The sequence below is a fragment of the Sciurus vulgaris genome (assembly GCF_902686455.1).
Source record: "Sciurus vulgaris genome assembly, chromosome: 16".
Taxonomy (NCBI): Eukaryota; Metazoa; Chordata; class Mammalia; order Rodentia; family Sciuridae; genus Sciurus; species Sciurus vulgaris.
Genome location: NC_136477.1, coordinates 55554321 through 55572372, shown reverse-complemented (window position 1 = coordinate 55572372; position 18052 = coordinate 55554321). Strand labels below are relative to the sequence as shown.

The 18052-nt window shown below is 37.7% G+C and overlaps 1 protein-coding gene and 1 pseudogene across 15 annotated transcripts in view; one reads left to right on the top strand and one right to left on the bottom strand.

Moving 5' to 3' along the window:
* FHIT (fragile histidine triad diadenosine triphosphatase) overlaps nt 1-18052 on the top strand; it is a 1508523-nt gene that overhangs the window by 942477 nt on the left and 547994 nt on the right. The gene's annotated exons all lie outside the window — the stretch shown is intronic.
* LOC306647381 (glutamine synthetase-like) lies at nt 10462-15150 on the bottom strand (annotated as a pseudogene). Its single transcript, XR_013766926.1, has 2 exons — nt 12745-15150; nt 10462-10923 (listed from the first exon to the last, which is right to left on the bottom strand). The product of XR_013766926.1 is annotated as a glutamine synthetase-like (transcript).

Genomic DNA, 18052 nt, shown 5'->3' with positions numbered 1-18052 from the left:
ACAGAAACCCCAATGGTCAGAATTTGCAAAGTCAAAATTTTTCCTTCTGCCATTAGAATTAATGACCCAATATCATATTTAGACTGCTGTTTACTCATAGAAATGTAATCTTAGGAAAGAAATAATAACTGTAAACCAAGGTGTATATTATACTGTATTTGAATATCATCTCTAGATTACTTATGTTTTCAAAGGCATTTTTATGCTTTGAAAGCTCTGGGCTTAATGTACTATATGCATTGGCATCAAGGGAACCAAAATGGAGTATCAGTTTGATTTAAGGTTGCTATGGAGAATGTGTTAATGTTTCAAATCAGTAGCTTATAATATATTTATGCATGCTTATACATATATGCTTCAGCAGATTTCTAGCTTGGTCTGTTTTAATTGACTGCCAGGATTTAATAATAGCCATCTTAAACAAAGCCAATATACAAAAAAATTAGACATTTGTTTCATTTTACCAGTAGATAAGTTCTCTTTTAAAAGAATTGCACACTTTTTTCTTCACAGAGAGCTTTTTTTTTTTCTTTATGGTTTCTGATATGTCTGTTGATATCATTCAGCATTCATCCTTTGATTTCCCAACTTCATTAGTTGGTATTCATAATTGCTTGGGTGTGGAATATCTTGGCCAGCCATTTAATTACATCTAATTACCAAGTCACAGAATAATCTCACTGTTTCATATTGTTTTGCCCTGAGTATAATACACTGACTTTTAAGGCTTTCTTAGAGCAGTTTCAGTTTTAAAAGTTAAAAGAAAGAAAGAAAGAAAATAGAACTTAAGACTATTGAGACACAGCTAACATCCAAGTTAGGATGGTACCAATTGATTTTTTCAGACTCAACTTCCATTCCTAAAGGGGAAGAAAAATTCCCACCTTTTCAGGATATTTTGTGTCTGGCAATATACTAACCTGGAAATAATATTCAGTATAATATAAATCTTATTTTTTACTTACTATTTTGAATTAAATTTCACACAGTCATATAGAAGAAAGAATTTGTTTTACACCCCACTGGATTTTTAAGATTTTGTTTTGAAGGTAGTTTTTGGTGGCTATTGCAGCTGTTGTTCTCATTGCCAGTGATTTCCATCTGGGTCCTAAATTGACCTAAATAGTGATTGACCATTCAAGGCAAGTATGATAGCTTCAACTGATGCTCTCATGTCTAACTGGAAGTTAGTATCACTTAGTGCTTATCCGAGGGATCTTGTATCAAATTGCTAAAATAACAGGAATTTGTTCACAACTTCATAATTCTGGAGACCAGAAGTCCACAATCAAGGTGTGGGTATGGCCCAACTTCCTCTGAAGACTTGCAAGGAGAATCATACCTTGCCGTCTTCCACCTTCTAATGGCTCCTGGTATTCCTGGGCTTGTGGCACACCACTTCCAGTATCTGCCTCTGCCTTTATGTAGTCTCCCCTTCCACGCCTGTGTCGAAATCTCCCCCTCTCATGAAAATACCAATCATTTGCTTTAAGACCTGCTCTTAACATGGAGTGGTTTCATCTTGTTGAGATCCTTAATTAATTATATCTGCAGAGTCCCTGGGATCAAATAAAAGGTAACTTAGATCAGGAAGTGTGAGATGAGGCCCCCTGTTTTTCTCAGGATACACTTCAGCCCTCCAGCCCCCCATCAATCCTCTGAACTGCATTGCATAAACTTTGAGAGTTCTTGGTGCAGGATCCTTGCGCATGTCCCACCCCTACATTTCCTCTTCCTTTCTCTTTGTACTTCTCTGATTAGTCATGCTGCTTCATCTCTAGGCAAATGTGTTCCAACTTCCAAATAGGCAAAACACACTCCAATATTGGGAAAGAACATGCCTATGGACATGGTGTAATGTAGTGAACAAAGCACAACTTTTGGAACAAGAAAGAGTTGGTTTCATGTTCCCTTTCTAGGTTTTTCCTTGCTAGGTCTGGAATCTGAATAAGTCATTTAATGTCTGATAATTTTTTTCTGTACCTTATTGTGAGACTTGGAGACACTCCTCCTACAAGATCAGTAGCATGGTTGTTGGCAGGATTCAGTTCTTCTGGGGTGTTAGACTGTTAGCCTCAGTTCCTTGCCATATGAATGAAGATCTCCAATGGGAAACTTTCTTTGTCTGATGTGGCAAACAGTAAGAGCCAGAGACAAATGAGAGGTGGAGCCACAGTGTTTTTTAAACTAATCATAATCTGTTTCTTAAAAGGCCATCACTAAGAGCAGCCCGAGCTCATAGGGAGTGAATATCACATGTGGGTGTGAAAAGCAGGAGGCGGGATCTTTAGAAGTCATTTTAGAAGCCATCAAGCACATTACTCTCCCCCTAAACCACCTCCACCATCATCATCATCATCATCATCATCATCATCATCATTATTATTAGACCATTTCTACCTTGGAGCATATACTGACTCTTCTGAACATAGAGGAGCCAGATGCCAGGTTGAATGCTGAAGCAGAAGAGGTGAAAGTGATGGCTTGGGAAGCCCCAGAGAGCATCAGTAACAGTATTGTGATAAGAACTTCAATCAGCTGAGATCCTGGTGGGTCATTATGCCCTGAATTATTTTGCTACATGATTACACATGAACTGTAGAGCTTCAGAAATAAACCACCGTAGTAGGCCAGGAGGGAACAATATGAGCAGTCATTTAGAATGGGCTGCTGCAGAGAGAATAGCTAATAGCAGTTCTTTGAAACCGCTTTACTAAACTGTAGTTTGTATATCCGCTGTAACTACTCCTTATAATAAGCCATAGCAGCTACATGCTCTTTCCTGCTTCTAAACACCCGGTTCTGAAACCACCATTGCAGGAGAATATTCTTGGGAGAACATGAAACATCATTTCTAGGCATTTCCAATTCTACATAATTAGAATAGAAAGACTTTCAAGTCAGCTTCAGGTTTTAGCTTGTTATATAAATAAGTTCACAGGAATCTCAAATGCTTTACAGAAATCTGACAGCAACTATAAAAGGCTTTTGAACATTTTTGTTGCCAAAGTCCCAGGGATTGCTGGAATCTTAAATAGCCCATTTTAAGCTCCAATTCAGAAGCTTTTTGTCATGTTTAATAATGTGGTGAATAATTCCTTTTCTGTTAGTCATTTCCTCTTTTATAATCCACAAGGATCTTTGAGCCATGGAATGGATATTTTCTGGAGCTATAAATTAAAGGTTCTTTCGATCCCAAACTTAAAATGGCCTTTTAATGTACCACTTCTGTAAATCCATTTATCTAGGCCTAAAGATTCATTAAAATGCATTTAAATGAAAGTATTATATAGGTATATGTCCAATTCGAAGAGTGATCATTTTGAAATGAGAGCACCATGGAAGACTTTAGATAATCCTGTGCACAGTCAAAAATTTAAATAGGAAGAAAATTATTATCTATGTAGAGGAGATTAAACATTAGAACTTTTGTCTCTCTCTTATGTTCTTTAAATGTATAGAACAAGAAGTTTAGTTCAGAGTTCAATGATCACCATTTGTGTCTATGGATTGTGTTCATGACATCTATGTATATGGATGGGAAAAGGAAGCTCTGTCCTTCCTTACATCAACCTCTAGCTAGAATTGAGCCCAATATTCAAGTATGAATATTGGCTAAAGACCACAGTAACAGTGGCAATACTTGTGACTTTGTCACCAGTAGAAATCAAAGATACTATCTAATCATATTGTAGTCATTTTAAAACTCAAAATACCAACTAAGCTTATCATTCCTCTGAAAACACAGTAGTTAGTAGACTTTCCACTGTCTCATTATTTAATAAAGAATTATGTATTAGATCACAAATATTTAAAAATATTTTGATAGCTGTATTTTAGCATAGTTTGTATTCTCTGTCATACTGTGTATTTCTTTTCTTTTTTTTTTTTAAGATTTCAAAATACTATTCTTGGAAGCAATGCATAGGCTTCAGCACATAGCCAAAGGGATCCACAGGCACAGAGAGACTAGACACACAATACAGAAACAGGTACGCATATGTATTATACAAGAACCTAGAAGGAGTATGGAATGAGTGAGGAAAACTGGCAATTAATAACAATTTCTGGATAACATTGTGTCATTTGATGTTTCTATCAGCCCTGTGAGGTAGAAGTCATTGCCATCTGCATTTTGCAGATGCTGGGTCAGATTTAGAGGGCTTTGCAACCAAACTTCCAGATGTCTTCATTAATCTTCACCTTTTTATATCCACACCCTGGTGAATTCTCCACCTTCATTGTATTAAGTTGATTTCTTTGGCCTGTAGAATGCAGTGAAAACCATGGTGTGCATTGTCTGAGGCTAGGTCTTAAAATCTTACTCACTTTGGGCGAAACCAGTCACCATTGTGTGGGCTTTAGCAGGCCTGCAGAGAGCTTCAGGTGGTAAGGAAAAAAGTCTCCCAACAGCCAGCACCAACTCTCCAGCATTGTAAGAGAGCCACCTTTGAAGGGATCTTTCAGTTCCATTCAAGTCTGCAAATTATTCTTCACCTGGAAGAAATTTTGACCACAGCTTCCTGGATAGACTGAGCCAGAACCATTCAGCTAAGCTGGTTTTGAAATTTCTGACCCACAGTTTTTATCTGTATGAAATGACAATTATCTGTGATCATTTTAAGCTACTGAGTTTTGGAGGATCCTTTTTAAGTAGCAATGGATAACTGAAACACAGGACTTCTCTGTCTCTCCCAAGGTCATGGCACTAGTGAATGACAGAGGCAGGGCAAGACCTAACTATTGTTGATGAAGTGTGTAGTTTTCTCAGCTTAGCAGGACAAAGAATCAGAGGACCTGGAGTCCCTTCTCTTCATTATCTAAATTTCATTCTTATCTTCCTTCTCTAACTCCTCCCCTCTTTTTCTCTATGGGGTACTGAACAGTTAATCAGATATTGGATCACCTGTTTCCTCACTTGATCCCTTCAAATTCTTAAAGCAGTGTAACAAAAAACACCTGGTAAAAGTTATTAAGTATTGAATATGTGTTGTAAACAATGGTCTAAGTGTTAGTTTTGATAAACAACCTTGTATATAATACTCTTAACAGTGTAATGCCACATTAAGTAGATATAAACTCCTCTTTACCTTCATTGTAACTATATCAGACAGCTACAGAGGTGAGATTGTCCCCATTTTAGAGATAATGTGACTGAGTTCATTGTTTAAGGGAATTTGAAAAGTGGCAGCATTTTTCTGGATCAGAAGCAAAAATAGAACCTGCTACTCCTGATACTATTTAATCTCCTGTCCTGCTGTTATAAATGTGTTAAAAGGAGTATCACTGAGCTAATTCATATATCATTTGTTTGAAAGTAATACTTTCTCTGCTTGGGTAGCATGAAAAAACTTATTTTAAGATCTTGGGTAGAGAGCATCTTACATTCGAATTTATATTCCCGAATTTGGGGGAGGTGGTAGTGTGCAGGGGATGAAGAGCTGATCTCTGGATTATCCCTTGACCTTTCAGTGACATTAAAATGGAAGAAAACGAGATGAAATGATATATCTCCACAGTATTTTAAGCTCGTTGATATAAAACATAATTTAAATAGCAAACACCGACTTTCCCTGATGCTCTTCTGTCTGATTTTTAAATAACATTTTCATTATGGTTGCTATAGTAGATTAGTCTGCTAGTCAGAAGGAACATTCACAGGCAACTCTGATATCAAAATATGTTTAAACTTGTAAATATCATTTTGAGAGAAAGATTGGGTACTGTGAAAATCATTGTAAATTACTTTGCCGATATGCACTAATATTGAAAATGTCCTTTATAAGTACTTTGTTTAAAAATTCAATCCCATTCAGTAAAATTTGCATTCTACCAAGGGACTTAGAAAAGAAAAAAGATACATAAAAATAATAACAAAAATACATTGATTTGAGAAAGAATCTTTGCAACTCGTATCACTTTCATAGGGTTAATTATCCTAAGTTATTCAAAGCTTCTAAAGCTCATTAAGAAAACAGTAAGTAAGCCATCAGAAAAATAGCCAAAGAATATTGTGGCATATTCTGTTTTCCAAAAATATGCACAATTGTATTTCCAATCCTACGTCTTGTTCTAGAATCTTCCTATGCACCACTAGGACATGGTGTTGGTTTGTTTCCTTCCTATTCTCTCCCGTTCAGCCCACCTCCTGCCCCCTCTTGCTCTCTGGCTACCTGTCTTGCCTGAGATAGAACTTAACCAGCATGTTGTGAGGTGTGGAGAGGCTGGCTGCCAGGGAAGGAAAGTGTTCTCCCTGTTGGCCCCAGCCAAGATCTCAGCATCAAGTACAAGACCCCTCAGCTCTAACTGGTGAAGTCCCACCCCACCCCCTAGGAAAACCTCCTAAACTTAAATTCAACTAATTACACAGATGACACAAATGTCCTTCAACTCCTTCAGTGCAGCATCTAGATTATGCTTGATTGAAGGACAGGAGACTGTAGTTCACCTTCACCAAATCAACACATGCAAAAGCCATTGCAGGCAGTGTGAAAATGTCATTTATACCTTTCAAGATCCATTTCCTGTGTCTGTCTCATTCCATGATGTAACTCAGAGGTCTACTTTGGGGATGGATGACAAACCACTGTAGTGATAATTCATAGGGTATAAACCTATTCTTGGCATTGCTACCCATAACTTGAGTTTATTCACATCTCAAAATGGTGACAAAAACAAAGGAGAATTTAAATAGTTGCTGTTGATACTCTGCATGTCAGAAACTGTATTTTCAATGGAAGACCCGAAATTAGGTCAAAAGGCTTTTACTTTGTCAATGAACATTGTCATTATTTGCTGTTTGCTCTGTCCCAGCTTGACTGTATCACAGGCAATTCATGTAAGCCTTGGTTTGCACAGATTTATGAAGAAGGTGTTAATTTCTTTTTTTGAATTTTTTACATAGGTTCTTGATGAAGGGCAAGATATTTTCCTTCCTTCCTTTCCTCCTCTTTCACTCCCTCCCTTGAGATCTAAGGGTCTGCCACAAACAATTATTTTCAGTGTTAGAAATGTGACTATAGTACATGTATTGAATAAATACTAGACTTAATAAGTCTTTAATGAAGAAACCAATGAAATTCATGGTATGTTAAGGATCTGGGTAGTGATAAGTATTCTGTAAATGAAAAAATAAGGTGGGTACCACGCTCGGGAGGGAGAAAGGAGCCGGGGGTCGAGGCTCGCGGCCCGCAGGGCCTGCGGGGATGTTCCAGGACAAGCCCCACGCTGACGGGGCCACGGTGGTCACCGTGGCCGGGAGGCTCTGCAGGCCCTATGCCAGGAGCTGAACCTGGACGAGGGGAGCGCGGCCAAAGCCCTGGATGACTTCACCGCCATCCGAGGCAACTACAGTCTAGAGGGAGAAGTTATGCATTGGTTGGCATGTTCATTATATGTTGCATGTCACAAAAGCATTATTCCCACATTTGGGAAGGGTATCATGGAAGGAAACTGTGTTTCACTTACCAGAATACTACATTCAGCTAAATTAAGACATCACTGAAGTCTCTCTTTCTACTGCCATCATGTCTAAATCAGAATCACCTAAAGAGCCCAAACAGCTACGGAAGCTATTCGTCAGAGGGCTGAGGTTTGAAACAACAGGTGAGAGTCTGAGAAACCATTTTGAACAATGGGGAACACTCAGGAACTGTGCAATAATGAAAGACTCAAACACCAAGTGCTCCAGGGGCTTTGGGTTTTTCACTGTGAAGGAAGTGGATGCAGCCATGAATGCAAGACCACACAAGGTGGATGGAAGAGTTGTCGAACCAAAGAGAGCTGACTCAAGATTCTCAAAGACCAGGGGCCCATTTAACTGTGAAAAAATATTTGTTGGTGGCATTAAAGAAGACACTGAAGAACATCACTTATGAGATTATTTTGAATAGTACAAGAAAATTGAAGTTACTGAAATAACTTGACAGAGGCAGTAGAAAGAAGAGGGGCTTTGTTTTTTTAATTTTTGACAACTATGACTATGGATAAGATTGTCATTCAAAAATACCATACTGTGAATTGAGCAAAGCTCTGTCAAAGCAGGAGATGGCTAGTACTTTATCTAACTAAAGAGGTTGAAGTGACTTTGGAAACTTTGGTGGTGGTTGTGGAGGTGGTTTTGGTGGAAATGACAATTTTGTTCATGGAGGAAACTTCAGTAGTCATGGTGGCTTTGGTGGCAGCATAGGGTGGTGGATATGGTGGCATCAGGGATGGCTCCAGTGGATTTGGAAATGACAAGCAATTTTGGAGGTGGTGGAATCTACAATGATTTTTGCAATTACAACAATCAGTTATCCAATTTTAGACTCATGAAGGGTAGAAACTTTAGAGGCAGAAGCTCTGGACCTTACGGTGGTGGAGGCCAATACTTTGCCAAACCATGAAACCAAGGTGGATGTGGCAATTCCGGCAGCAGCAGTAGCTACAGAAGTGGCAGAAGGTTTTAACACTGCCAGGAAACTAAGCTTAGCAGGAGAGGAGAGCCAGAGAAGTGACAGGGAGCTACAGGTGGCAACAGATTTGTGAACTCAGCCAAGCAAAGTGGTAGCAGGGCCTAGCTGCTACAAAGAAGGCATGGTTTAGACAATAATCATGTGTATGGGCAAAAAAACTGGAGGATTGTATTTGTGACAAATTGTATAATAGGTTATTTTATTTTTTATTATGTGGAAAGTGTAAAGTATTAATGTAGGCTTTTTTTTTTTTGCACCCATGTTGTTGATTGCTAGATGTAATAGTCTGATCATGACATTGAATAAATGTATTTAAATAAATAAATAAATAAATAAATAAAGGTGGAGGGAAAAGTAGTATTAAATAAGATTCCCAGGTTTGATATGACTGGCTAATATCCTATAGGGCAGTGAGACCATTAACTATGTCTATCATTTATAGCAGACAAAAGTCCCAAGTTAACTTGCAACTTAACTGTAGCCGTACAATAAAAATATATAACAAAGTCCGTCAGACAGGTACATTATCTTAAAGGATTAAATAATAACCCTTAAATGGATTTGTTAAACAATAGTCTAGTATGAATGGACCTCCTATATCTACCATTACCACCATCCCACCATATTTTAAAATTTTTTGATAATTTTTCTGAATCAGGGCCATATTAATTTTTGTGTCTTGAAAGTTGACACAGTGATCATTAATGCTAAAATTAACAATGACTTTTATTTTGTAGCAAACTTGCCTTGTAGGTATAGTTAAGTATAAAGATCAGGATTAACCCAATAAAGAATGTTGAGATTTAAAACTGATCTGCTGCTAATGTCAGTTCTGCTGCTGTCACATATATGTGGGACTATATTCAGTGAGGACATTCTGGTTCCATTAACATTTTGTCTAATTTCCACCTGAACGTCTACTTCTCATTTGTCTTTGCATTTATCATTTGCCAATGTCACACGTTGAACTGCTAAGATTCTTAAGTGTAAGTGATAACCATTTTCAAGAAATTCCTATTTCGTTCATGAAGGGTATTTTTAGGTTTATGGTAAATTTGTTCTCATTTTTAGTTTGTTCTTCAGACAAATAGTGTAATATATACTGTTCTTCCTTATTCTTATTGAATATTTTCCACTAAATCTATCTTTTTATGATTCTGAAATGCCAGCTTCAGTTTTTTTATTAATTCATACTGACCCTGTGCAGAGCTGTCTATCTCAACTTAATGGCTATTTATAATATATGGATGGCATTCCCCTGCCGTTAATGTTTAATGAATTGGCTCCTGATCCAATAGAGTCTAATAAAGGTAATCACTAGAATACATTGTCTTTCTGCAGTGCCCTAGAAACTTTTTTATTTTCCCTACTGTATACCTTTGGCCTAGACTCTCCTTTTCTGCCTCTTCCTGTGTACTCCTCCACCTCTTTTTCATTATTCAGTCCAAATGTGTACATTTTTACACTCAATTTTTTCTTCGGGTCAGGATGACAATCTTCTGTGTGGAAACTTTAAAAAGTATCAGCCTGCATGATTACTGGAAGGAAGGAAACCTTTTAAATACTGACAGGATGTTAAGTAACATGCAAAGTAAGTCAACTCTTCTTAAAAATCAAGGATGCTTCTTTTAGATCAGCTCCCTGGCTCATCAGTTCCTTTGCTCTCAAATTGAAGCCTGTGCTCCGAATAAGGTTTGGTTTCTCAAATTAGATAGTAGTGATAGATGTACGTCTTTGTGAATATACTAAAAACTATAGTCTTTCATACTTTAATAGGGTAAATTTTGTGGTAGGTGAATAATATATCTATTACTATGTTAATAGATATATTTATATCATATATCATAAAATACATCTTGTATTATTTGTATTACATATAAATAGTATATATGCTATAGTAATATAAGATGTATTATTTATGTAATATATGCTACTACATAAATAATACTATATACTATTTATTATACTTAGAGTAAATTTTATGGTATGTGAATAACTTAAGATGTTCTTTTTTTTATGTTAGGTTGATTTATAAGCGCTGCTCTGGGCAGTTACAGTTTGTTTACAATAAGGAGTTATCTAACTCTAACATACTGTACACGGCAATTAGAAGTTGTCATGGCAAGAGAAAACCACAGCTGGCCTGCTGCGGCCAGCACAAAAACCAGAGAACAGTAGGGGAAATGCAGGATGGAGGTGGGGTTTGTTTATTTTAGAAGAAAAAAGGGTAACTCCTAAGAAATCTTAACAAAGGAATATTCTGCCTTGGGAGAAAAGACACGGGGATACAACATTACAAGAATGTTTTCCTCCAGCCCTGTCCCCAACTCCTCCAAGAGAAGAGTGGAAGGAGACAGCTGACGCAGACAATTTTGAAAACTTAGAAACCCTACAAATTTGATTAAAATCTAAACTTCTGTTTTGCTTTTAAAAAATTTAATGTATCAAAAGGCCTGCTTTAGGAGTCCTGTTGAGGAAGTCTGGTCCTAAGCCAATATGTTGAAGATTTGGACCTACTTTTTCTTCTATAATCTGCAGGGTCTCTGGTCTGATTCCAAGGTCCTTAATCCATTTTGAGTTTAGTTTTCTGCATGGAGAGAGATATGGGTTTAGTTTCATTCTGTTGCACATGGATTTCCAGTTTTCCCAGCACCATTTGTTGAAGAGGCTATCTTTTCTCCATTGCATATTTTTGGCCCCTTTGTCTAGTATGAGAAAATTGTATTTATTTGGGTTTGTGTCTGTGTCCTCTATTCTGTATCATTGATCTACCTTTCTATTTTGGTACCAATACCATGCCGTTTTTGTTACTATTGCTTTGTAGTATAGTTGAAGATCTGGTATTGCGACACCCCGTTTCACTCTTCCTGCTAAGGATTGCTTTAGCTATTCTGGGTTTCTTATTCTTCCAGAAGAATTTCATAATTGCTTGCTCTATTTCTGTAAGGTACGTCATTGGGATTTTAATTGGAATTGCATTGAATCTGTATAGCACTTTAGGTAGTATGGCCATTTTGACAATATTAATTCTTCCTTTCCAAGAACATGAGAAATCTTTCCATTTTCTAAGGTTTTCTTTAATTTCTTTCTTTAGTGTTCTGTAGTTCTCATGGTAGAGGTCTTTCACCTCAACAGGACTCCCATAGCACAAGAAATAAAAGCAAGAATCAATAACTGGGATAGATTCAAACTAAAAAGCTTTCTCTCAGCAAAGGAAACTATCAGCAAGGCGAAGAAAGAGCTACAGAGTGGGAGAAAATCTTTGCCAATCATACTTCAGATAGAGCATTAATCTCCAGAATCTATAAAGAACTCAAAAAACCCTATAACAAGAATACAAATAATCCAATCGACAAATGGGCTAAGGAAATGAGTAGATACTTCACAGAAGAAGATCTACAAGCAATCAACAAACATATGGAAAAATGTTCAACATCTCTAGTAATAAGAGAAATGCAAATCAAAACCACCCTAAGATTCCATCTCACCCCAATTAGAATGGCGATTATCAAGAATATGAGCAACAACAGATGTTGGCGAGGATGTGGGGAGAAAGGTACACTCATTCATTGCTGGTGGGGTTGCAAATTAGTGCAGCCACTCTGGAAAGCAGTGTGGAGATTCCTTAGAAAACTTGGAATGGAACCACCATTTGACCCAGCTATCCCACTCCTTAGCCTATACCCAAAGGACTTAAAATCAGCATACTACAGAGATACAGCCACATCAATGTTCATAGCTGCTCAATTCACAATAGCCAGACTGTGGAACCAACCAAGATGTCCTTCAATTGATGAATGGATAAAGAAACTGTGGTATATATATACAATGGAATATTACTCAGCCATAAAGAATGATAAAATTATGACATTTGTAGGCAAATGGATGATATTGGAGAATATCACGCTAAGTGAGATAAACCAATCTCAAAAAACCAAAGGACGAATGATATTGCTAATAAGTGGATGAGACACATAATGGGGGGTGGGAGGGGTTAGTGTTAGGGTTAGAGTTAGGGTGAGGGAGGGGGGCAAGAATGGAGGAATGAAGAACTGTATAGAGGGAAAAGAGGGGTGGGAGGGGTGAGGGGGAAGGGAAAACATAACAGAATGAATCAAACAACATTACCCTATGTAAATTTATGATTACACAAATGGTATGCCTTTACGCCATGTACAAAGAAACAACATGTATCCCATTTGTTTACAATAAAAAAAATAGAAAAAAAATAAAAAGCTTTGAGATTGGTTAAAAAGAAAAAAAAAAAAAAAAGGTCTACTTTGGTGACATGCTAGTTTCACCAGAAAATAATCCAATGTCTCTTGTCAGGAACATGCTCACATGGGCCAGCCAACTTGCTCCCTGAAGCCCATGGACGACTGTGGGGGTCTTAAACCTCGCCACTGGACTCAGGTGAACACCAGTCATGTGAATCCACCTGGCTGCTGTCCAGGGCCCACCTCCTGAAGAAGGGTAGACAGGACAGGCAACCCAGAAGTGGCAATGAAGACCAAGAGCCCCTAGTAACCAGCTTTTCCGGTACCACACTCCCCCACCCCTGCTCCTAAGGATTTCCTTTATTTCTAAACCAAAGTATTGGCCTCAAATTTAGCACCCAGTGACAAAGATGGTTTCCTCCCTTAGAAAAACACATGCCCACACACCCATAATATTTTTGTTTTTATATTTAAATATAAAAACACGACTCGGCTTTATGTTATAAATGAAGGTCCAAGCACTAAGAACTTTATATTTTAAGGCAGGGCCATCTACTAGTTTACTCGGCTTTGTGTCCGTGGGAGGGCATGCAGCCCCAAGCAATGGAAGTGCTGCAGAAGGAGACTTGTGTTTCTCTCGCTGACCACCACCCACACCCTTCTCTATAGAAAGCTGATTATACCTTAAGAAATAGAGTTTTCCACCAAGAGGGGAAATTCTAACCTAACCTCACCACTTTAAGCAAACTTGAAGAAAATGTACTCCCCAGTCCCCCAAACATGCTGCATCCCACAGCCATGCCTAAAGCCAGGCACACCGAGGAGGAATATGGCTGTGCCCCCCACCCTCCCCTACGCATCAGAAAGCTCCAGGGACAGGTTAAAGAGTCTGTGGTGCTGAGGTTAGGAGCTTAACACCTCTGTCCTGGCCTAAGAAAGCAAGATTAACTGGACACAAGGAATAAAAAAAGACCTTGGTATTCCACCCTTTGAGTCACAATCAAGAACAGCATGACAACAGAGAGGGTGAAGAGTTGGAGTGGGATGCGGAACTAGGAGGGGCTTGGTTTAATGACTGAGGTCTAGTTTACTTAGTTTTTCTACTGAAAGGGCTTATCACCAGTTTCATTGAGAAGAGTGTGGACGAGGGCTTTTGTCACTGCATAGGGGTCACAATTAGCAAATGGGCAATGGTCTTCAAAGTAACCCTTCCTCTCCTGACAGTCCGGGGAAGACGAATGCTAGCACTATGGTTGGTCACGCCAGCAGGAAAGTCATTGTTGTAGGTTTTGTGGAATCCAGTCAGGTATGGGGCATTGTCCAACCCCCCTTGGGATCATAGGCTTGGATGTGGCCTCTTGCTTAGTTTCTCGATGGCCTTCTCAATGTACTTCAGACCATTCTCCTCCTTCATGGCCTTGGTACTAAAGTTGGTGTGGCAGCCGGTACCATTCCAGTTTCCAGGAATGGGCTTGGGATCAAAGGTATCTATCACTTCAAAGTCTTCACATACAGGATACAAGATGAAACGGGCCACCCAAAGATGATCTCCCATGTGAATTCCTTCACACGGTCCTATTTGGGATTCCCACTGGACAGGCATGACCTTAGCATTTGTCCCTGTAATCTTGACTCCAGCATACAAGCAGGCCTGGTAATGAGCCTCCACAATATCCTTGCCATAGACTTCATCTGCTCCCACATCACAGTATTATGGACCTTGGGGACCAGGAAAGCCATTGGAAGGTCAACCAAAGGGGTGACTATCTGTGCCCATGAGAGTGTATTCCTGCTCCATTCCAAACCAGGGGTGCTGGTTGCTCACCACATCCATTATTCATTTACAGGTGTGCCTTAAATTGGTCTCTGCAGGCTTTCGGTTATACTTGAAAACTTCATAGAACACCAGCTTGTTGGGATCCTTGCAGGAAGGGTCTTGAAACATGGCAGAAGGTACAAGATATGTGTGTCACTATTGGAGCCTTCAGACTGAAAAGTAGAGAGCCATCAAAATTCCACTCAGGCAACTCTTCTACACTCTCAGGCTCAGAGTCCAGGGTGTGTCTTACAGCGAAGTCCTTCTCCAGTACCATCAATATATCCATCCAGATATACATAGCTTGGACTTTCTTATCCGGTGCCAGGGACATATACACCTGCTTGATGTCTTTGTTCAAGTGGGAACTTGCAGAGGTGGCCATGGTAGAAGGTGTTCTTTTGAAGCAATTAAAGCAGATTCATGGGACTGGGAATGTAGCTCAGAAACACAGCACTTAGATGGCATGTATGAGACCCTGGGTTCAATCCCCGGGCAGAGAACAGGTAGTGGGTGGGCCATGAAAGCCAGGTGAGGAGAGAGGAGAGGAGTTTGCCATGCCACTCAGTTGCTCTGCTCTTCTCCCATTCTCAGCTCTTAAGATGTTATTCTTAATATGTTAATAGGTGTGTTACAATAATTTAAGATGTACTATACTAAATTACTTACATGTAATATTATATAGCATATGATGACATGTAATATACTATATATTACTTATTAACTATATATTACTTATTACTTAATTACTATATATTACTTATTAACTATGTATGCATAAATAGTATTCTAACTGGATGCATTGAGGAAACAAAGCTGAGCATTTTCTGACACTAAAAACACTCATGTACACACATACACACATTTTTCCTATTGTGCACTCTCAAAAATATGTCCATTATTTCTGGTGAAAGAAATTTTATCTTGCATGAGGAGACTATACAATTTGTACACTTCTTGTTACTGAATAGTCTAAACAGAGGCCAATATTTACATGTGTATCCTCTCCAAAGCCTGGCTTCATTCAGATGGCTTATCTTGAGGAAATATGGCTTTGCCACACCCTGTTCTTTAAGAGTTGAGCCCTGTTCTTGACATTACCTCCACTTCAAACCAGTTATTATACCCACCTTCGAACTCTGTATGCCTAAAGCAATGGACTCATGCTTTAGTAGCCATGATAACTTTCCTTGATGTTGAAATAGGAATTTCTGCATCTTGTCCCCAGAGACCATCTCAAATAAGTTTCATGAAAGTGTGTTTTCCTTTTTCTAAATTCAAAGACTTGATTTTTTTTTAGAACAGTTTTAGATTTTCAGAAAAATTGAACAGATATTAGCATTCTCACTTTTAACCCTGTTTTCCAGGCAGTTTCCTGTATTATTAACATTTTTACATGTGTGGTGTGTTCATTGCTTAAATTAATGAACCACTATTGATGTATTATTAATTTAAGTCTAGAATTTATATAAAGTTCTCTCTTAGTATTTTTATGTTTGATTGAATTTTATAAATGTATATTGTCATATAATCTACCATTACAATTTCATACAGAATAGTTTATACCGCCCTAAAATTTTCCAATACTGAACCTCTGGTAACCTTTGTCTCTATTACGATTAGACTTTTCCAGAATGTTATATCATTGGAATCATACAGTGGGCAGCCATTTCAAATGACTTTATTCACTTATCACTATGCATTTAAGATTCTTTCATGTCTTTTCATGGTTTGATAGCTCTTTTTTTTTTTTTTTTTTTTTTGTGGTGCTGGGGATTGAACCCAGGGCCTTGTGCTTGCAAGGCAAGTACTCTACCGACTGAGCTCTCTCCCCAGCCCTGATAGCTCTTTTTTAAAGTCATAAAATATTACATTATAGATGTACCACAGTTTGTACATTCACCTGTTCAAGGATAATTTATGAAGAATAAACTTTCTATAAACATCCCTGAATGGATTTTTGTGTGAACCTAAGTTTTCAACTTAGTTGGGTAAATCCCCAAGAGCTTGATTATAGGATTGTGTGGTAAGAGTTTAGATTTTCAAAACCTACCAGTTTTCCAGAGTGGCTGTATCATTTTGCATTTCCATCAATAAAGAATGAGAATTCTTGTTACTCTTCTTGTTTCCTCATCAACATTTGGAATTGCCAGTTTGTTTGAATTTGTCATCCTAATAAGTGTGTACTGGTATCTCATTGTTGTTTTAGTTTGCAGTTCCCTAATGACATGATGTTAATTAAAGCATCTCTTCCTCTGCATAGTTCCTGTTTGTGTATCTTCTGTGGTTTGGTTTCCATAAGCTCTTTTCCCATTTTTAAAATTGGATAGTTCTCGTATTGTTGAGTTTTAAGAGTTCTTGGTATATTTTGGATACTGGGTCTTTATTGGGTATGTGCATTGTGGATGTATTCTACCATTCTGTGTCTTGTCTTTTCTTTCCCTTCACAGTTTCTTTTGCAAAGCTCAAGTTTTCAATTTTCACAAAATCCAATTGATCATTTTTTTTCTTCAGGGACCATTCTTTTGATGTTGTGTCTATAAACCGATTCCTATAGATCATATTGGGAAGAACTTACATCTTAATAGTATTTAGTCTTGATATTCATGAACATAGATTTTTCTGTACATTGATATATATGTAATTGAACATAATTTTGAATATTTCTCACATAAATCATATATGTATAATGTGTTTGTATATATACATATATAGTGTGTATGTGTGTGTGTGTGTGTGTATATATATATATATATATGTATATATATATATATATATAGAGAGAGAGAGAGAGAGAGAGAGAGTGTATTAAATTTATACCCAAGTATGAATTTCTTTCTTTTGTTTGTTGGTCATATAAATGACACAGCATTTTAAATTTCAAATTCCAATTGTTATTTGCTGGTGTATTAGAAACTAATTAACTTCTTCAAATAGATTTCATCTTACAGTGTTGCTATGATTGCTTATTAGTGCTTAAAAATATTTTTGTTGATTCTTTGGGATTTTCTACATATTCAACCAGGTCATCTGAAAACAGTCCCATTCTTTCCAGTCTGTTTACTTTTTTCTTTTTCTCTCACTGCTTAGTTGGGACTTCTAGTACAACAACATTAATAAGAAAGTTGAGAGATGACAACTTTACCTCATTCCCAGTATTATCAGTTTTCTGTTACTGCTATCACATATTACCACAAACTAATGGCTAAAACAATAAGATTTTATTCTGTCTTAGTTCTGGAAGCCAGAAGTTCAAAATCAAGACTTCAGCAGGATCACACACCTACCAGGCTGTAAGGGAAAATTTGTTTCTTGTCTCTTCTGCTTCTCATGGCTCCTTGCTTTGTGACTACGATACTCTAATCTCTGTGACTTTGGTCATATTAACTTCTTTGTGAATCTTTTCTTTCCCCTAACCTCTCTCTTATAAAGACATTGAGGTATTGAGGTGGCCTTTATGACCTTCTCAGACGATTCAGCGTAATCTTTTCATCTCAAAACCTTAGGTTAGTTATAGCTGCAAAGACACTTCTTTCAAATAAGGTAAACTATAGCTGTTTCAA